The following is a 22,860-nucleotide window of genomic DNA, read 5'->3' as shown; positions in this document are numbered from 1 at the left end:
AACAATGAGCACATTTATCACCAGACTGCATCGGTTATCGAGACACTGTGAGTTCGACACGTTTTCAACTGACGCTGCCATTAAGTCACAGATCATTGATGGATGCCATTCTGAGACACTAAGGAGGCGGCTGCTGAGGAAACATCATGAGTTAGACGATATTGAAGAAATGACGCACGTCTATGACCAGGCGGAGGAGCATGCTAAGAGCATTGAGACGGGACGGACTGTAAGCCGAGAACAGGTGTGTCGAATACAGGCCAGCAGCAGCAGTCATCGAAGGTCAAGGGAGAGACAGTGGAGACCTCGGCCGTCGTCCCGCCAACGACACACTGAACATAGGAGGCGTGATCCAGGTCGAAGGGAAAGGAAGCCAGAAAGAAGAAAAAGATGCTATAGATGCGGATATGACTATCCACACGTTGATGCATGCCCTGCCATGGGTCAGCGATGCCGAAAATGCGGGCGGACGAATCACTTCGAAGCGATGTGTGGGGAATATCAAAATGAGAGACGGAGTGGAACAATGAGGCCATCTCGCTCCAACACCGGAAAATATCACATAAAAGCAGTCCAGGACAGGCCGAAGTTGTCCTCGGGCTCGTCACATTCCAGTCGGGAATCACGAAGATCTCAGTGGACATGGAGATCGCCATCCCGAGACTCTAGATCAACATCCAGAGATTCGGAATATACAGTTGAATATGCGAACATGATTGCGGACCCTGATCAACTCAAGAAATATCCACGAATAGACATCAGTGTGGGGAATCATGAAACCAAATATGTGTTAGACAGTGGAGCTTTGCTGAACTACATTCCTGTCACGGAATATGACAGGATGAAGCCACGGCCACCCTTGACTCCTGCACATGTCCGGGTATTCACCTGGATGTCCAAGAAGCCACTTCCCTGCTTGGGGAAGTTTCCATCAACACTCAGACACAGAACACTGTCCATACCAGCCTTCATCCATGTTATTGAAGGCCCAGAGGCCGACTGTCTTCTCAGCCTACCTACTGCAGAGCGCCTCCAACTTGTTGAGATTCTCTATAGAGTCAGCGATGATCCAGACATCATCCACAAATTCCCCAAGTTATTCCACGGATTAGGAAAAATGAAAGCGTGCCAAATTCGCCTTCACATAAATGAACAAATCAGACCGGTGGCGCAACATCCCCGATGTGTACCGTTTCACCTCCAGCAGGCTGTAGAGGATGAACTTCAGGAACTTTTATCTGCAGACATCATTGAAAGGACCGACGATCCAACTCCCTGGGTGTCGCCGGTAGTCATCGTACCGAAGAAAGGCATGTCTGGCAAAGTGAGGCTGTGTGTTGACATGCGACTCCCCAACACGGCCATTGAGAGGGAGCGTCACCCTGGGCCACATCACAGTGACATGATCTCTGCATTGAATGGAGCGAGGGTATTCTCGAAGCTGGATTTGAACAAGGGGTACCACCAGCTGGAATTGCAGGCCAAGTCTCGTTACATCACTACGTTTGCAACTCACCTTGGGTTATTTAGGTACAAATGACTAAGCGTTGGCATTTCCTCGGCTGCAGAAATTTTTCAGGAGGCGATTCTACAGATCATTCACCATGTCCCCAACACCTTAAATTACAGCGACGACATCCTTGTGTATGGATCCAACATTCAGGAGCATGCCAAGGCTCTAGATCGGGTGTGCCATGCCCTGCTAGACGCCAATTTGACACTTAACAAAGACAAGTGTGAGTTCCACCAGTCTACTCTAAAATTTTTCGGTCACATATTCTCAGGTGCCGGGATGAAGCCCGACCCTGAAAAGGTAACTGCTCTGAATGAGACCAAGAGCCCTCAAGATGTTAGCGACCTGAGGTCATTCCTGGGGATGGCCAGTTATTGTGCTCGCTACATAAAGGACTATGCAACTATTAGCCATCCGCTTCGGACTCTCACAAAACAAGGTCAACCGTCTGTTTGGTCCCCCCAGTGTGAGCAAGCTTTCAGAGAAATCAAGCAGGCGGTGGAGTCTGCCGAAAATCTATCATACTTAAGTCCTCACAGGCAAACGGAGATAACAGTGGATGCCAGCCCTGTGGGTTTGGGTGCGATTTTGGCGCAGTATGATAATGACTCTTATCAAAGGCGTATTGTCGCCTATGCCAGTCGCAGCCTTTCGGATCCTGAAAAAGCAGATTCTCAACCCGAGAAGGAGAGTCTTGCGGTCGTGTGGGCGTGTGAACATTTTCATGTCTTCATTTATGGCAAGCATTTTACCATGATCACCGACAACCAGGCGCTGGTCACAATCTTTGGTAACCCGAGATCCAAGATGCCGCCGAGGATTGAACGATGGGGTCTGAGGTTACAGGAATACACATTTACGATAATACATAAGCCTGGGAAATCAGAGAACCCAGCGGACTACATGTCGCAACACCCGCAAGCATTGTCTGAGTCCAAGTTCTCCATCGCAGAGGAGTATATCCACTTCGTGGTGGATCAAGCTCAACCTCCAGCCATTCCAGTGCCATTCAGGAAGCCACTGCACAAGATGTCATTCTACAGAAGGTGCTAAGTCGGCTCCAGACAAACAGGTGGAGACACGAAAGTGAAGGTGAAGCGGGTGACCCGACTGTCAGGTAAGAAATGCAAGCCTTTCGACATGTCTGTGTTGAACTTTCTGCCACCACAGATGGGTTGTTACTGCGAGATCAGCGGATTGTTATTCCAAGGCAACTACGACAGGGTGTCGTCAACCTTGCCCATGAAGGCCACCGAGGAGTGGTGTCAACAAAACGAGCTCTCCGGGAATGGGTTTGGTTTCCCCTCCTCGATCAGATGGTAGAGCTAACCCTGAAGGATTGCCCCCAGTGTCAGTTGGTCAATCGTGGAAATCCTCCTGCTCCATTGCAAATGACCACCCTACCTAGTGGAGTGTGGCAAGAACTCGCCATGGATTTCTATGGACCTCTACAATCGGGCAAATATGTCCTGGCTATAATTGATGAATACTCACGGTTCCCCATTGCTCAATTTGTGTCATCAACCAGTGCCTCCAGCACCCTCACCGTGTTGGATGAAGTGTTTGCAGCCTGGGGTCTCCCCAAAGAACTGAAAACAGACAACAGCCCTCCTTTCAGTGGACACGAGTTCAGTGCCTTTGCAAAGCATTTGAATTTCAAACATAGGAAAATCACACCTCTATGGCCGCAGGCCAATGGCACCATTGAACGGTTCATGGCCACACTCAAAAAGACTTTTCAACAAGCCACCACCGAGAAAAGAGACTTGCAAGTGGCTCTCAATGAGGTTCTCAGGGCATATAGAACGACCCCTCATGCCACCACAGGCAAATGTCCTGCTACGCTGATGCTAGGGCGACCCATAAGGACACGCATACCGACCTGGGAAGGAGCCTTACGAGCGGTGTCACCTCTCCGTATTCATCAAGAGGTGAGGGCGGCGGACAGTCACAGCAAAGACAAGATGAAGTCATACGCAGATGCAAGAAGGAGAGCGAGATCACCATCTCTACATGAAGGAGACTGTGTTACTGTCAAACAAGACCAACAAAGAAAGACTGATTGCCGTTTCCGAGCGGAGCCTTTACTGATTACCCAGCAGAAGGGCACCATGATAACGGCGGAGTCTGATCATCGACGAATCACCAGGAATGTGTCACATTTCAAGAAGTGCATTCCGGACATGAGAGAAGCTCTCACAAAGATGACTGGAACGCCAGGCAACGAAGGACAAGATCGATCTGATCGAGATAGGATGAGCCAGACAAGAGATTCTCAAGTGGAATCTGGGACTGATACTGGAGGCATGTCTCTAAGACCCCGCCGAAACATTCAACGACCAAGAAGACTCATTGAAGAAATTTGAGCCAGCTTGTTTGTGTGTTTGTTTGTTAAGAAAGGGGGAGATGTAACAGAGTCAGCAGTCCAGCAGTTGGGTGGGTGGAGTTAGCCGGGGCCAAAGGAAGAGGAGGAGTGTAGACAGGAAAGGGGCAGATAGAGTAGGGACAGGGACAGAGTAGGACGCAATGAATAAAGCTCCTTGAAACATAAAGAAGTGTCGGTCTTTCTTTGGTCAAGACACGACACATTGGTATTGTTTTGAATTATCAATATGGTGGTGATATAGGTGCTAAATAGGCAGTCGGCCAGGTATGCTCAGATGCTGAAGTTGCTACGGATTTTTGTGTTTGTGTGCTTGAGATATGACATTTTATTCAGGGCGAAGCATTTGCTGGGTGGACAATGACATTGCAGACGCTTTGTCTTGCTCACAGTGGGAGATTCCATGGGCTGACCATGGAGGCGGACAGGGGCAAGACACGCATGCTGATGGAGCTGTGGAAAGTAAGCTGCGTCGACTTCAGCTTCAGAAGGACCACGCTCCACCATCACCAGATACAGGTCCCCCGCAGAAGCTGGAACAAGATCACTGCAGACCAGCTCTCTACTTCCCTGAGCAAGAACCCTCCCACCAGCACAACGAACCCCAGCCAAGCGGCCACCAACCTCACGAAATGGATCAGCGACTGCGCAGACGAACTCGCCCCTCTGAAGACCCCGCCCAGCAGACCCGGCAGCAAGAAAGCCCCATGGTTTAACGACGAACTCAAGAGCTCCAAGAAGAACTGCAGAGCACTCGAGAAAACCTGGCGCAGAAACCCAACACCAGACAACATGACAGCCCTCAAGCTCGCCACCCGAAAACACCACCAACTGATCCACGCCACCAAGAAAACCGCATTCAAGGAACGACTGGACAACAACGCACACAACAGCAAGGAACTCTTCAACATCGTGAAAGAGCTCTCCAACCCCAACGCCGGAAACAACGACATCACCCCTTCGGAAGACCTCTGCAAGTCCCTCGCCTCCTACTTCCACAACAAGATCGCGGACATACACAACAGCTTCAGCACTCAACCGATGCACGCCACGACCGAACCACCGCCCCCCACCACCACCCTCCGCGCCTGGACCCCGATCAGCACCGAAGACACCGTCCACACGATGAACTCCATCCACTCCGGATCTCCGACAGACCACTGCCCTCACCACGTCTTCAACAAAGCCGACGCTGTCATCGCACCCCACCTGCGGGACATCATCAACACCTCCTTCGACACCGCGACCTTCCCGGAGAGCTGGAAGCACGCCGAACTCAGCGCTCTACTTAAGAAACCATCAGCCAACCCCACCCGACCTCAAGAGCTACCGCCCCATCTCGCTGCTCCCGTTTCCGGCAAAAGTCATCGAGAAGACCGTCAACAAGCAACTGGCCGCCTTCCTCGAGACGAACGGTTCCCTCGACCTCTCGCAGTCTGGCTTCCGGGCCAACCACAGCACCGAGACCGCCCTGATCACAGCTACCGATGACATCCGAGCCCTGCTCGACAACGGAGAAACAGCGGCCCTCATCCTCCTGGACCTCTCCGCGGCCTTCGACACTGTCTGCCACCGTACCCTAGTACAGCGCCTCAGCAACGTCGGAATCCAGGAGAAGGCACTGGAGTGGATCACCTCCTTCCTCGCCGGAAGAACACAGAGAGTCTGCCTCCCCCCGTTCATATCGGAGGCCACCGAAGTCATCTGCGGCGTTCCTCAAGGCTCCTCGCTCAGCCCAACACTCTTCAACGTCTACATGAGCCCCCTCGCAGCCATCGCACGCCAGCACAACCTCAACATCATCTCCTACGGCGACGACACCCAGCTGATCCTCTCCCTCACCAACGGCCCCGCCACAGCCAGAGCCAACCTGCACGAAGGGATGACAGACGTAGCCAAATGGATGTCGAACAGCCGCCTGAAACTGAACTCGGACAAGACGGAAGTCCTCATCCTGGGATCATCACCCTCCGCCTGGGACGACTCCTGGTGGCCCCCCGCCCTGGGCAGCGCACCCAAACCCACAGACCACGCACGCAACCTGGGCTTCATCCTGGACTCCTCCCTGTCCATGACCAGACAGGTCAACGCTGTCTCCTCGTCGTGCTTCAACATCCTGCGCATGCTACGTAAGATCTTCCGATGGACCCCACCGAGACCAGAAAGACGGTCACCCAGGCCCTCGTCACCAGCCGTCTGGACTACGGCAACTCCCTCTACGCCGGAACCACCGCCAAACTCCAGAAGAAGCTCCAGCGGATCCAGAACACCTCAGCACGACTCATCCTGGACATCCCCCGTCGCAGCCACATCTCCGGACACCTGAGAGACCTGCACTGGCCCCCGGTCAACAAAAGAATCACCTTCCGGCTCCTCACCCACGCACACAAAGCCCTACACAACCAAGGCCCAGGATACCTCAACAGCCGCCTCAACTTCTACGCTCCCAAACGCCAACTTCGATCGACCAGCCACGCCCTCGCCGCCGTCCCCCGCATCCGAAGAGCCACCACAGGAGGAAGGTCCTTCTCCTACCTAGCCGCCAAGACTTGGAACTCCCTTCCGACCCACCTCCGCCTGACCCAGGACCACCTCGCCTTCAGGAAGCAGCTCAAGACCTGGCTGTTCGAGCAGTAGCGTACCCTCTCCCCCCCCAGCGCCTTGAGACCCTCCGGGTGAGTAGTGCGCTATATAAATGCTTTGATTGATTGATTGAGTAAGAGACAGAGGCTGTTCCAGCTGGTGGTAGGGTCTTTGGTGGCATCCACCCAGAAATCATAAGCACAGGTAGGAGAGGAATATTTGAACACTGGGCACAGAGGACAATCACGGGTTTGGAGAGAGTGGAGGATGTAGTACACTTTATATTCAACAAGAACAATTGATGGACAGAATGCAGGACAATGTCATACATTCATCCCAGTACAGAGATATGTGCCTAAATCTGTTGATTGTTTGCTCACCATGCCATTCCAGTTTGAACCTAGCCATATGCAAATCAGTCTTGGCCCTGCGCCCAATGGGAACAGTCCAGCCCGAACTGCCAGGCCAGGTCCTTCCTGAACTGGAAACAAGCATGCTAGGACCGGTTTCGGGGTTCCACCCCATATCAGCCAGTATAACTTAACTCCAGTGGCATGAAGAGCATGAGACCCACGTCTGGACATTCCTGTCTCACTCGGGTGACAAATGCAAAAAGAACAATTGATGGACAGAATGCAGGACAATGTCAAACATTCACCCCAGTACAGAGATCTGGACCTAAATCCATTGTTTTGCTCACCATGACATTGCAGTTTGAACCCAGCTATATAAGGGAAAATAACCTTGTTCGCTACCTTGATGACCTGGGTGTTTTTTGGCTATTTCTGGGTGTCAGAATTCAATGGGAAGAATTGGTGATCTAAGAATCTGGGTTTGAATACAACTACAACGTTCTAAAACGGATCAGAGGTCACTGGAAACAACGGTGGTGTTCTCAGTTAGTTTGCCTGGTAGAGGGTTTCAGTCCAGTAGCAAGTTGTAGGAATCTATGGGCATGCAGAGTATCACACAAAGGGGATATTTTCAGGGGAAATGTACTTGGTCGTGGAGAAGGGCTTGGCATTGCTGCAGGTGATGAAGAAGGATGTTAGGGAGATCAAAGCGCAGTGGTCAGGGTGTTTCGTGGCGTGGACAGAATTCATACCCAGGAGAATTTGGAGAAGTGCTAGCAAGCCACCAGCAATTGACAAGGCTAAGAGGAAGATAAATAGGAAAATGCGATAATTTCGCAGGGAGGAAGGATTAGGCTGAGTAGACCATTCCGACCTGAGATATGATACAGTGGAATTTTTTTCAGGTGGGATGGGGTTTAATTTGTTGGTGGTAAAGGATTTTTCATCATGGACCTTGAGGGTGCAGCGGTGAGCCAGACATGTTTTTTGTGGGGGAGGGGGTCAGAAAAGGTCAGGTTAGTGCCTTTTTCTGAGTGTAATTGGCCTACAAGTATGTGCGGGTTTAGCTAAGGTTATTGTTGCCATTGGGGAACCAAGCTGAAAGAAACGAGGCAGGAAGTTAAAGGTTACGTAATAGGAAGTTGAGTTTAGTAGATGTTATTAGATTCACTGTTAAATGGTAGAGGGAGTTAAAAATGTTAGAATTGCAGGAGTGCAATAAGTTAAGAGGTAGATACTTGCTGGGTTCCGTTATCTTTTAGGGGTGCAGGATAGGAAATTAGGTGACAAACTTTGTATAGTGAGGTTTTCATTTTGTAAGGCGGAATGCCCATAAATCTTTGTGATGCACTCCTGTTTCAATAAAGTACCCTTTTTGCACACATCAAAGTGTCAGTAGTCTGTTCTTCGGCTCTCTCACCTGATAGGGTTTTGGGGGACAGCCAATCCGAGGGAAGTCTGTCCCTCAGGATTATTGGGGGAAATGGTGCGGTCCAGAGGACAATGCACCTTTGGGCTGCATCCATTAAAGGATTTACCCCAAGGCTATATATACCGCCATTTTGGGCTGCCACCCACCATTTTGTGGTAAGTAACCCAGTGGGAGCCCTGTGAGCTGGTTAAAAGAAGTATTTTCGCCACCTGCCCATCCCTCTCATTATGGTTTTTTTTAGGTAAAATAAGAGCAAAGTTACGTGATAAGGGTTGGCTAGTTTGTTCTGGGCAGTTGTGTATGGAGTGAAGAGTTATTGTATGGTTGCCACTTTGATACAGGTGCGGTGGATTGGCGGTTGGCCAACACGTTTGCATAGGTTTAGCTATGGTTATTGTTGTTGCCATCGGTGAAACAGGCTGAAAGGAAGGGTGTGAATAAGTTGACACTGGAACATGGCGGGAAGTTAAAGGTTATGTTATTTGATAAGAGATTTACTATTAAATGGTAGGGGAAGATAAAAACGTTACAATTGCAGGAGTGCAGTATGTTAGGAGGTAGTTACTTGCTGGGTTTCCTTATTGGGGGGGTGGGACTTTTAAGGGTGGGGATAGGAAATTAGGTGACAAACTTTAGTTTGTGAGGTGGAATGCCCAGGAATCTTTGTGATGCGCACCTGTTTCAATAAAGCCGCCTTTTCACACATCAAAGTTTCAGCGGCTCTCTCATCCAAAAGCAGAGTTGGTAGATTTGTACTTACCCACTAGCAGTGCGTAGACAACTTCATGAAGAGGACTTAAGAGGAGGTGCCCAGCCCAGCCTTATGCAGACAGGGATGGGTGCAGACAGGCTCGCTCTTTGCCAGGGCACGACCTGCACTGCGGGCCTCTAGAAGTGCTTATATGTACCCGCAGAGCCAGGAAAGCCCTGCCTCCTCAGGCTGGGTGTCTTCTGGTCAGTTGAGTCTGTGTCGTGCCCTCCACAATAAATATTAAGCAAACTGAGTCCCACCATAGGGCTTCAAGCTGAGCCTATATGCCAGCACACAATCAGGACAGCTCTACCTACTTCTGGCCCATTGTGTTCTGGGCGATGGAGTCCATGCCCTCCACACAAAACACCATACAAACAGCGTTCCCCGCCACAGTCTTTTAGAAGTGTTTATACGCCCCCACATAATCAGGCAGGCCCTGCCTCCTCAGGCCGGTTGTGTTCTGGGTGATGGAGTCCATGCTCGTGCCCTCCACACCAAACAAGCTGCATTCCGCTCCATGGGCTTCTAGAAGTGCTTATAATATACTCTGCTGCTTAGATAGTTTGTACTACAGGTAGTGACGGATCTCACAGTATAGCCCTGTTTCTACTCCTATTACCTGCCCCGGTTTTGTAAATCACATTTCCCTACATGTATCTAAACGGTATTTTCTCACTATATTACCAGGACAAAGATTCAAGCCAAAAACGGTAACTGCCTCTGATGATCCGGGACAGATAATGACACTAGAAAAATGACTCAAGCGTGATAAACATTTTGACAACCCTTCAACAGACACCAATACTTAGCTCCCAGCTGCAACCTTCTTCTTCATATCGGTAAGTGTTGGCACAGAGTGCGAACTGTCGACCCAATTAATTGCCCTCTGGCCATGTAGCCATGTGTTGTATGCCAGCATCAAACATATGGGATGGTGCTTACAGATGGGCAGAGTGGGAAATAGACAACTTTAACACCTTTAAGTGATTTAACACTCCAGATAGAAGCCCAGCAAAAATCATTTCGACCTGAGTAGAAGAGTTTTAAACCTCAGACCTGAAATCTGACCGTAACAGAATATAGTAACAGTTCTGCAACCCTTGAGGAACTAATGCAGATCAGAGAAGCAGACATGGGCATCCGCAGAAATTTTTCCAGGGGGGGGGGCAAAATGTTAATGTCATCACCATCCTCCGATGCCTGTGCCTAGTGGGGCACAAGAAACACTGGGGAGCAGGAGGAGCCATGGGGGGCAAGAAGCAGGCTGCATATGATCTCATTCACCATAGGGTTGTTGTGCCATAGTGATCTCTTTCTTTTGTGGCACCCATACCCACCCTGGTCCCTAAAATTAACCTCAGCACCCCAAAACCCAAACCCACCCTGAACCCTAAAATTACCCCCTAGCATCCCAAAACCTCTACCCACCCTGAACCCTAAAATTACCCCTGCCCCCCAAAACTTATACCCACCCTGAACCCTAAAATTACACCCCTGGCACGCCAAAACCCATACCCACCCTGAACCCTAAAATTACCCCTAGCACCCTAAAACCCACACCCACCCTGAACCCTAAAGTTACCCCCTGGCACTCCAAAAGCTGAACACTACATTTTATTTGTGTATCACGTCACATTTTGACGACAGCACGGGCTCAGACTCTAGTGCACAGGTTGGGACACCCTTAAGTGTGTATGAAGCACTGCCCTAGTTTTGGGGCCCGCCAGTGGTGAGAGGTAGCTGCGAAAAGTGGCTCTGCCGTCGGCAGCCAGGTGCTTTCCTCACTTTGTCTGTCTTCGGGCCTCACAGAGGTCTGAACACCCTGAGGCCACATTCACCACACAAGCGCAGCCACAGCATCTTAGTCTAGAGCACACGGGTAAGGCAGGCCCAGCCTTACTCCAACAATCACACTCTGCGTTGTGAGTAGAATATGAGGCACTCAGCAAGGATACCCTATCAGCATAGCCACTGTAATTATGAGGCAGGGCGGGTCAAATAAAGCGACAGGGTTGAGTGAATTATGTGTCAAGAAAAAGCAAATTATATGGCACATTTTGTGACAGTATAACTTCATTTTGTCATTTTTAGGTTTCGACCTGGCGAGGGGCAAAGCCCCTCCCAGATCGAAAACTTTTGTTTTCAGTAGGGATGTTTGGACCGCCTCTGTTTCCAATTGGCTAGCTCCATAAATGGAGACTAGCCATTGGGAGACAGAGGCTGTCAATCGCGCTTTCTCTTGAAAACGCGATTCGGGGGCGTTTCTGGTGCTTTTTTAAGCCCCGCCCCTTTGTCCCGGGCCGCGCTGCGATTGGCTGCCGGCCCGGGACACCCCCGTGACATCATTCCCGGGCCGCGCTGTGATTGGCTGCCGGCCCGGGACACCCCCGTGACGTCATTCCCCGGGCCGCGCTGTGATTGGCTGGCCGGCCCGGGACCTGACTTGTTTCTTCAATTCCATCAGAGGTTTAAAGGCAGCCAGGCGCAGTGTAAACACGCGTGCATCAAGTCCCTTGGAGCTGTCTGAAAGGCGGGTGCCTGCCTGCGCTTTGAAAAACTCCAGCTTCATAGTAGGGAAGAAAGACTGGCAGATAACGGTACCTGCTGCCGTCAGCATCGAAGAGAGACTAGCGGGGCCTGCTCGCCCCTCACAGACATGGCGGTGTCGCGTGTCGTCACTTCCGCGCCCTGGCAGCCCCTCCGCACACAGCTGCTGGATCCCCGGCGCTGAGGGAGAGAGCGGCGGCCGAGCTCAGCTCTCCATGCATGGAGCGGCGACCCCGCCCCTGGAGGGCAGGGGGGTGTCTGAATAAGGTGAGTAAATGATGCACATCCAGGAGGTGTGTACAAACTGCTCCCCGAAGCCACCACATTCACCGCGCCATTGGAAGCGATTGTACTCTTTAAACACATCCCCTTGCCCACCCTCTGACATTCTGTTTCCCTCAATTCCTAAATTTCTCCTACAACACACCTTTGTGTGATATGTCACTCCCTCGCGATACCTATAATGCCTTGTGGTGGTCCATCACGCTCCACCCCGATATCGCCTCCGAATCAATAGCGGCACACTTGTTAAAGTTTCTTATGTAGGATGAACAGCCACACAAGTTATATTAAGTTATAGTAGCTGGTGGAGAAATAAGCACTTTGAAACGAGGCACTAACCAAAAATAGAAGCTGACAAAGAGAGAAAGAATACCGGGTCCATGTCAGTTTGTCGGTCTGTGCCCGTCTGTGTGAATGTCCATCTGTCTGTGTCAGTCTGTCTCTTTCTTCGGTGTCCGTCAGCCTGTCTGCATGTTCATGTTACTTTGTCTGTGTCTACCGGTCAATCTCTTCGGCTTTGTTTGTCCGTCATTGAGTGAGTATTTCCGTCTCTCTGTCTGGAAGTTCATGGCTGTTTGCTGGTGGTGGTGCGTATGCATGTGCATGTCAGTTTTCTTCGTGTCTGTGTGCATGCGAGTTAGCTTGTATGCACATCCATGTCTGTGTTCACCGGTCTGTGTCTTTGTCCGTGTGTCTATCTGCCTTCCTCTGCGCCTCTGCCTCCCACTGTCCGTGTTGTTTCACGCATCCTCTAGCTCCTCCCCACCTGTCCCCACTCCAAGGCACTTGGCTCAGAAAACCAGCAAGTGTAGCTCTGAATCACAGGTTCACAACACATGCAATGAGATGTGCTCACGCATCAGAGTCGGAAACACCAGGGCACCCTGGCGGTTTCACTCAGAGGTTTATAACCCCAAGGAGTTTTCCACTCACATTTTAAAAGGTGGACAGAGTTTGCCAAGCGCGGTGAGTCAGAACGCAGCACTGTGCCTGCCCGGCTCACAGCCGCAGCAGGAAGCAGCCAGACAGACAGCTCGATGAAGTGTAATAGACACAGGGATGTCAGTAGTCTAGAGTGGCATAGCCAAACAGGAAGTACAGAGTTATTTGTGGCCTGGACTTCCGGTCTTATTTACCTTCGATGCCCTGACTTGCAGTCTCAATAGCCTGTAAAATAACAATAGACTATTTCTATAGGGTCAAAGGCGGGGTGGGGGGACCAGTACTGGTACAGGAAATAGGTCTGGCGTTGGCGACCAGCCTTATGGCTTTGCCAGTAACTTCTTATATCATGATTTTTGTCAAACTTTATGTTTGGGCGAGTGCCAGGCCTTCACTATTATACAAAAAAACACATCTACTGAAAGTCAAAATATTTTTTTGGTCTCAAAGAGTAAGCAGTGCCATTAAAGTCCCTGGCACAAAGCGAGCTACTTTGCATGTGGGTGTGCGACTTTTGTAACAGAGCTGAATGTGTCAATCACAGTGAAGTTAGCCTATGGGTGAAGTGGGCTGCCCCACTGATCTGTCAGCTGTAGTGAATGAATGATGTTTTGTAGAGAGCGCAGTTATTACTCCTAGGAGTGTCCGGCACTGCGGGTGTGCAGAACAAAAACCAACAGAACACCTGACCTTTAGGACAGAACAACCATATCCTACGCTTCTTATGAAATAAAGATTCCGACTTGAGAATGCGAAGATCCACAGGAAGCTGGTACCAAGCCTTTGCAGTCAAATAAGCAAAGGAGCAATCCCCCTTTCTCACTCGCCGGTACGGTGCAGCGGCACTTCACATCGGTTCCTTTGAAGTGTCGTAACTTCCTCCAGGGAGAGTCCGGGACTCGGAGGGGCAGGGGCACCGGGCATGCAGGCTGTGCGCGTCTCTGACAGAAGACTGAGCCCTGGGCTTCAATGAGCTGGCTCCTCCTAAGTGTGTCAGCTTGTCAGGTGCTGGCGGGGGGGTGCATCACACTGTGAGTGGCAGCGTAGGGTCGGGTCTACACTACTAATCACTGCGTAGGTGTGGAGCAGGCCCACCGCCTCCATAGTGTGTGTGTGCATGTGGGTCCAGGCTGCCTGGGAGGGGAGGGGAATCAGACGTCAGTGGCGAGCGTCTAAAGGACAACTAGGGCTGAACTGCTGTGTGTGTAGGAGGGTCCTTACTGCCCCCTCACCGTTCAATGATACCATGGGTCCTGCAACCCGCTCTCATGCATCAGCCAGGTAACTAGGGGCGTCTGGAAACTACCTCCCAGGGTCAGGCCCACAGGGGCACTGCTGGAAACCTAAGGAACTGAGAGTGTGTGGCTTTGGGTGTGTGTGTGTGTGTGTGGCTCTGGGTGTGTGTGTTTGTTTGGCTCTGGGTGTGTGTGTGTGTGTGTGTGTGTGTGTGTGTGTGGCTCTGGGTGTGTGTGGCTGGCTGTGTGTGTGTAGCTCTGGGTGTCTGTGGCTCTGGGTGTCTGTGGCTGTGGGTGTGTGTGTGTGTGGTAGTAATTGCTGTCTGCTGAGCTCGTCCAGTAGGGTAAAATAGGTCTCACACTTGCGAGAGATTAAGCTATTGGCAATGTAAATGACAATGCCATTTATTTATCTGTTTTCAAAACCAACAAATAAATACAAATTTTGTCATTTACAATGCCAATAGCTTTAACTTTTGAAAAGGCGAAACCGTTGCATTGTAAATGCTTGTTAAACTTGTTAACATTGTTTGGTCATTAGTTGCACCTCATTAGTACTAGTTAAACACCCAAATATAGCAACAAGCTACAGAAAGTTGATCAGTCAACCTTTGCAAAGGACCTTCCACTGCCGGGCAGCATGTGTAGCTGCGTTTTTACTAACTTTTGAACCGTTTGCGCTAGAAACAATTTTTTTTATTAAACTCTGCAGATTATGTGGCATATGTTGGATTATGCAACAAATGCAGCAAATATACAATTATGCGAAAACTGCCGCACAATTGCATAATTCCAGTGGCCCTGCCTATCAGTCACATGGATGTAAACTTTCCACTGTTTGGCTATATACCATTGGGCAGAAGAAAATGTTAAGGGACCAAAAATGTATTTTTAAAGAACACATCCCTGATTTGCATGTGAAATCTGTAATGTTGCGTCAATGCATGCAAGTGCCCAGAACGAGGTGTTCTAAAGGGCTGGGAAGGGCTGTATGATCAATTCTACTCATGGGTACATCTTACAAATGCCTGCTCGTTGCGCCTCCTCCCTGCTCCGGAATACAGTGGTGACTACACATGGACTCAGCCCCTCTCCTCTTAGCATCCACGCTTCCTAGCCCATCTGGATAGCCCCCTCTGTACTGACTTATGTCTAACACTTCATTTCTATTTGTTTTCTGTTTGTGTTATCTTTCTTGATAAATGCAACTTATTAAATCAAAAATCAACCATTGATGTCCAACATTTTATGACAGAGCGGTGCCAACGTTAAAATCTACTCTTTTATTCAAATGTGACTATTCTTTCTGCTTAGTAAATGACTTAACAGCAAATGTTCTAGGCAGTCCATCACTATAATCCAATAATTACTTGAAAAGACTTTGCCTCAATCTTGTTATTGTATCAGAGCGCGCTAAAGTTCGAGGTCTCCTGGCGCTTCTGACTAAATTATAAGATGGAGGTGGGAGCAGAGGGTACTCAGAAGGATCTAGATAAGAGCAGAGTCTGCAGGTGTTGTCTAGATGTGAGATGCAGAGGAGTTCTCCTAGAAGAGAGTGCCAAAAATGGAGCACAGCCTTTGCGTCTTGTCCTAATGAGCCCTGGGACGCAGAGGAGCTTCAGACTAGAACAGAGAGTGCGAGCTGGAGAGGAACAGCGGCTGGAGCACAGTGTTGGATAGGGATTGCAATTAGTCCCCGGCAGTCCCTAAAAAGTGGCCCACATTTGCAGGTCGTGCTCTTTCAGAAAACATCATTTGATTAGTCTCATTGGACTCTTTTTTAGAGAAATGTTTGGTACCGAAGCACTTTAAAGCCTCTAGAATTAGTAAGATTGGTGAAAACTAGAGCACTGCATTTAGACCAGGCGAGCTAGGTGAAATAAAATGGCACAAGGGCCACAATACCTGATTTGGCTAGGGTTGCCACCTGGCTGATTTTTTTACTGACATGACCTGTATTTTAATATCCTGGCCAGTTTGAAAATTAAGAAAAATGTGGAAGTCTCTATTTTTTTCTCTGATCAGTATGTAAACAGTAAAAGTTGAAAGCACTTTAACCATGTTCTTAAGCTGCTTTGCATAACTATGACTAATAGTTAAACTAAACAAAGACAGATAAGACATGTTAAGACTAATATGGATATTTATATATAAATAGTGCTCTCTAATGATCATGCTCTGGCCGTTGCAGAATCCTTATAACATAAATAAGTTGCAGTTTTATTTTCTAATTGCCTTGAACGCTTTGCAGCATTCTCTTCATAGACAGTTTCTGTTCCTGCGCTGTCTCGCGCAAAAACCGCAGTTAATTTTACTCAGAGGCAACAAACACGCAAAGTAAAGAACAAGCATTCTGACTTTTTGTTCACGTTTTATTTTTGTTAAAATACATAGTTGGTGAATAGAAATGGCCAGTGAGGATAATGCATGGAGTGCTATGTGCCAGGTGCCAAATCTACATACGGTGCTGTCCGCATACATCCAGATATTGAGCACAAAACAAACTCAAGCAAACTCAAGGCAAGTGGAAACTATGGCTTGGGGAATAAACTCCTTGTCCTTGCAGTGTGAGCTGATCAGGCAGTTAGTGTGCTTTAAAATAGCAGGAATTGAGACAAAATGGCTTTTTGCGATCGGTCCGTGATTTTTATAGTTTACATAGGGTGAACTTGCTGCTAGGGCATTGGGGTGATTTACATGGGCAACAGTTACACTGCACAAGATCTAATTTATTTTTACTTTAGTCTTTGGTGAGATTAAGTGATCTGCCCAGAATGACAGGATGTTGAGCTCATGCTGGGACTAGAACCTGGTCTCCGACTGCCAAAGTAGGCAGCTTAGGACACAACACCACATCCTCTCTAGTTTAATAAAAGCCTAACAAAGGTTATCTCACTGCGAGGCCCATGTAAATACACCCACACCCTCCAGGAAGGCTTATCGTAGTTCACTCCTTCCCCAGCCCTCATTATCCTCAGGGTGATCACCTTGCAGGGGAGGAGGGTCAAGAAAAAGGACACAAAAATTACTGCTATAGTGGAGGCTAAGGTGTCAATTGCCCATAGCCAAAAACCTGCTCCCTCAGTGAGGCCCCTGCATACTCCCACCTGCCCCCACCCACCATTGCCTGGCAGGGGAGCGGTCTGGGGCAAGACACTTCTTCGCGGCTGACAGAACAAATAGAGCAAAACCTGGCCACAATTAAGGCAGATCGCCACACTTAACACCTTCACCCCGCACACCATAGCCAGAAGTGTGATGGCCTGGGAGGCAGGAATGAAGCTGAGGCCCTTTAACATCCGGCCCACATGTCACCTTTCAACACCGGCCCATCTGTCAATGCCCGACTGCCTGCCTTCCCAATCCGACCCAATCCAGTGGAGCACTATGTTTAATGCATAGTGGCATGGGTGTCCGCAGGGGGGGGCAAGGAGGGTCGCTCGGGGGGGGGCAAGTGCCCCTCCTTGCCCCACCTGCGGACGCCCATGAATATTTAGTTAAATGTAGGGTTTAGTGTATGTTTCTGAATGTAACTGTAATTTATTATGGATATTACTGTTGCTGTATTGATCAGAAGTTTACAAGAGGCTTCAAAGTTTTGATATGGTATGTAATGATAGACATGTTCTTTTGTATATGTGTTTACTGTCTAAAAGGGATGGGTTAGTGCCATTTATCTACTGATTTGTTTTTAAGTTGTGATTGCAATGATTTTTGTTCGGGAAACATCGGTTACATCATGGTGTTTACACTGCAATACCTTTACAACGTGGGTATTACAACGCAAGTCATTCCGATGACTTGCACTGGATGGCGCTCTATACTAAGGAATAGTTTGATTTACTATTCCAACACCTTCCCTACTGTATGTAGACTGGAGTTCGAATAGTAACTCATACTATTCCTAAGTCCAGCGCCCTCCAGCACAAGTCGTTGTAACGACTTGCGTTGTAATGCCTGCGTTGTAAAGGTATTGCGGTGTATTTACTGCGATGTAACGTTGTATATTCTTTTTGTTCATCAAGCAATAAAGAATCACGTCAGTCATTTTAAATGTCCTATTTTACATTTATTTATTGCAATTTACTCTGCTAGGCTGGTTTGTTTTACAGGGAGCAGAACAGGTCAAAGCCTAACTGAAAGGCATGGGCCTTCTTGGTGGTGTTGCTGGCTGCTGCACTGGGCTCAGAAGCAGCTTCTGGCAGCCGAGAGCCTGCAGTACCCGTCATCGCAAAGTTTCCAGAGTACTGATCACTTAGCAGGTGGTCACTCGATAGGCCAATGAGTGACTGGTCAATTGGACGCTGTTGATAGGATGTGCAAGCAGGGTGGGACTGGAGACACAAAATATGCCTCGGGACCAAAATAAACAAGCATTTGCAATTCAATAGGTCTCGCATTTGCGACAGTTTAAGCATTTGGCATTTTCATTGACAATGCCTTTTAATTAGGTATTTTGAAAACTAGCACATAAATAAAAGGCATTGTCATTTATAATCGTAATAGCTGAAACTCTCGCAAATGTGAGACCTCACATGAAGCACATTGAAAGGGAGGGGCTGAAGAGGGAAACGCTGCAGTTGGGGAGGCCCGTGGGTCAATGAGTAATGCTCAGCTCTGCAAGCTGTGCCGAAAAGTGAATACGACGATCAAGGTGTAAAGAAAGGAGTGCGGTCGCGATGAAAGTGAAAGCGTGGCATAGGTCGCTTTTACGAGAAAAAAAAACCATATGTTTGTGAAGTTCACAAACAGATTTTTTTTTTGTAAAAGCGTCCCATGCTGGGCTTTCAGTTTAATGGCATCTGTGTCTCTTTCTTTAGATGCGGCTCACTGTAAGCTGAATACAGCGGACAGCGTCTAAAGAAAAGGGCTCGGCCACCATGAAAGTGAAAGCAAGGCATGTGGTGGTTTCACATAAAAAACAAGCATTGGCATAGCCAATAGGTCTCGCTTTTGGGACCTTATAAACGTTTAGCCATGCAGTATATTACCCATTACATTACATTACATTAGCCATTAAAGACAACGTTTGTGGCTGTTCAAATGAACAGATCATCATGAAGTATTTAGCAATTCCAGTGCCTTGAGACCCTCACGTGTAATTTGCAGCACTATATAAATCCTTGATTGAATGAAGAGCAAATCCTACTGAAGGGGTGGGCAGTGGGCCTTCTGTGACGTGACTTCCCTGATGAATTTCAGACATTTTTAGGTTTTCTCCAACTCCCCTCCTACCACTTTCCAGCACAGTAGTGGTGAGATATCCAAATTCTTTAATTTACTCCTTACAAAGGCAGGACTAAATGCATACCCAAGGTATAAAGTAGATGAGCACATTTCTAGAATTCATGAGAGTGTACTGTAAGGGTTTAAAATATGTTCCAGCAGTCTTCCGGATGCATAGCAGGTGAGAGGGAATTCAATAGGAATTTCTGGAAGTTGTACTGGAAACTTGTCGCTAGTGCGGTGTACTAGGAATACAGGGGTATATTAGCAAGGAATAGCAATATTTATCGCTACACGTGGTTAGCAATTTTTTTTTATCGCTGCCTATCGCTGGATATTTTAGCGGAGAAAACATGCTATTAACAACGTTTTTCTCCATTGTGCTAAAATGTCCAGCGATAGCGGGGAGATGCCAGAATATCACTGGAAATCCAGCGATATTCTTGCATTAACGCCAATGGGGGCTTAATCTGATAATCCACCCCATTGACTATACAGGTAAGTCAACTTTTTAGCAGGCATTAGATTATAGTGATAATCACGCTTAGCGCGATTTTTTGTATCGCTTCGCCTGCCTTGCTAATAGGCAATAGCTGTGTTAGCGACTGTTTTCAGTCGCTAACAGTTTGGGTACGCCCACTTTGCATGTCATTAACGATAAATATCGCTGACATACAAAGCGGGCCCCAACCCTGTAGCTATCGCTAAAAGCTGTCGCTAACTGCTGTTAGCGAGAAGCTTGCTGATAGGGCGATAAAAATATCGCCGCTTTAGCGGCAAAAAGTGCCGCTAAAGCAGCGATATAGCCCTTGCTAATATGCCCCACATAGTTTAGTGAATAATCAAAAGTAGTAAATCACCACCCAGGTGAAGGTAAAAGTCTGCCTTTGCAGATTTAGGAATTGTTTTTAATAATTTGGCACTAGCAATTTGATGGTGCTGCTCAATGTGTTACTACACCTGCTGCATAGATGTGCCCTAATTACCAGGTCACAGGTGAAAATTCCACCAAGGCGATCTGCATGTTAATGTTGAAGCATCAAAATAATCAAATGGGCAGAAGCAACTTGTCTTCCTTCATAAACCAATCACAAACATCAGTGCAAATAAGTTGAGTAAGAGCGATCTGCCGATACAGCATTTGATAAGAAAGAATGTGAGAGCTTTATATAAAAAAGTGTTATGGTAGTATCAATGTTATTTTACAAACAATGTATAGAGCGCGTTAACATACTGGGGTTTCTTGGCGCTCAGGTATTGTATGGATGTTTATGTAGCAAGAGCATAAAATGAGGTGCTATAGAGGGATCACTGATATAATATCGACGGACAGAATATCTACTAGCAAAAATATCCATGACAAAATATAGACAGACAGAATATCGAGTTTGTATCTACAAACAGGTAAGTACAAAAATATCGAGTACAAAATATCGTTTACAAAAATATAGTTTATAAAAATATCGACTTTAATAAACACAGTGTTAAATTAAATTAATAGTAAAAATTAATTACTAAAATATACTTAAAAATACTTAAATTAACTTATTATAATTAAATAATTAATGAAAGTTATAAAAACATTTTTTACAATCATATTTGTTAAAACATATATATATATAGTAACATAATATAATTAAATAATATTCAATATTATTACCGTACGATAGCAGAAGTGTAAAAAATACTTTTCTCACTCCAGAGAGTGCAACAGTAGGGAAAGCGTTGGATAGCATAGGGGTTAAATTACTATTCCCACTCCAAAGAGTGCAACAGTAGGGAAAGCATTGGATAGCGTAGGGGTAAAAATTACTATTCCCACTCCAGTGAGTGCAACAGTAGGGAAAGCGTTGGATAGCGTAGGGGTTAAAATTACTATTCCCACTCCAGTGGGTGCAACAGTAGGGAAAGCGTTGGATAGCGTAGGGGTTAAAATTACTATTCCCACTCCAGTGGGTGCAACAGTAGGGAAAGCGTTGGATAGCGTAGGGGTAAAAATTACTATTCCCACTCCAAAGAGTGCAACAGTAGGGAAAGCGTTGGATAGCGTAGCGGTAAAAATTACTATTCCCACTCCAGTGAGTGCAACAGTAGGGAAAGCGTTGGATAGCGTAGGGGTAAAAATTACTATTCCCACTCCAGTGGGTTCAACAGTAAGGAAAGCGTTGGATAGCGTAGGGGTAAAAATTACTATTCCAACTCCAAAGAGTGCAACAGTAGGGAAAGCGTTGGATAGCATAGGGGCAAAAATTACTATTCCCACTCCAGTGGGTGCAACAGTAGGGAAAGCGTTGGATAGCGTAGGGGTTACAATTACTATTCCCACTCCAGTGGGTGCAACAGTAGGGAAAGCGTTGGATAGCGTAGGGGTTAAAATTACTATTCCCACTCCAGTGGGTGCAACAGTAGGGAAAGCGTTGGATAGCGTAGGGGTAAAAATTACTATTCCCACTCCAAAGAGTGCAACAGTAGGGAAAGCGTTGGATAGCGTAGGGGTAAAAATTACTATTACCACTCCAGTGAGTGCAACAGTAGGGAAAGCGTTGGATAGCGTAGGGGTAAAAATTACTATTCCCACTCCAGCGGGTGCAACAGTAGGGATAGCGTTGGATAGCGTAGGGGTAAAAATTACTATTCCAACTCCAAAGAGTGCAACAGTAGGGAAAGCGCTGGATAGCGTAGGGGTAAAAATTACTATTCTCACTCCAAAATGTGCAACAGTAGGGAAAGCGTTGGATAGCGTAGGGGTTAAAATTACTATTCCCACTCCAGTGAGTGCAACAGTAGGGAAAGTGTTGGATAGCGTAGGGGTTAAAATTACTATTCCCACTCCAGTGAGTGCAACAGTAGGGAAAGCGTTGGATAGCGTAGGGGTTAAAATTACTATTCCCACTCCAATGAGTGCAACAGTACGGAAAGCGTTGGATAGCGTAGGGTTAAAAATTACTATTCCCACTCCAATGAGTGCAACAGTAGGGAAAGCGCTGGATAGCATAGTGGTAAAAATTACTATTCCCACTCCAGAGAGTGCAATAGTAGGGAAATTAAATACTTCATATATTATTTCAATAAATATAAATTAATATCTATAAAAAATTAATTAAAAGTAATTACAAATTTAATATAATATAATATTTAATCAATGAAAATTACAAATTAAAATAAATCACAATTATTTACCTATTAATACAAATTAATTACAAATTAACAATTAATAATTTCACATTTAAAAATTAATTAACAATTAATTCAAATTAAATACAATTAAATACATTTATTTATTTAATTAATTAGAAATAAATTACTTCCCGCCCTATTCCCCTATAAACCCACAACCCACTACAGAAAATAAATTAGTAAAATTAACATAATTAGCAATTAATCAATTAAATAAAATTAATTGGCAATTCAAATTAAATTTATTACCCATAAAAAATTATTTAACAATTAATTCTAAAACAATACCAATTAATATTTTAACATATTTAATTAATTATAAATAAATTACCTCCCACCCAATCCCCCTATAAACCCACAACCCGCTACAGAAAACAAATTAGTAAAAGTAACATAATTAGCAATTAATCAATTAATTAAAATTAATTGCCAA

This window comes from Lissotriton helveticus, chromosome 10 (genome assembly GCF_964261635.1).
Source record: "Lissotriton helveticus chromosome 10, aLisHel1.1, whole genome shotgun sequence".
Lineage (NCBI taxonomy): Eukaryota > Metazoa > Chordata > Amphibia > Caudata > Salamandridae > Lissotriton > Lissotriton helveticus.
Note: the sequence above shows the minus strand (reverse complement) of the source record.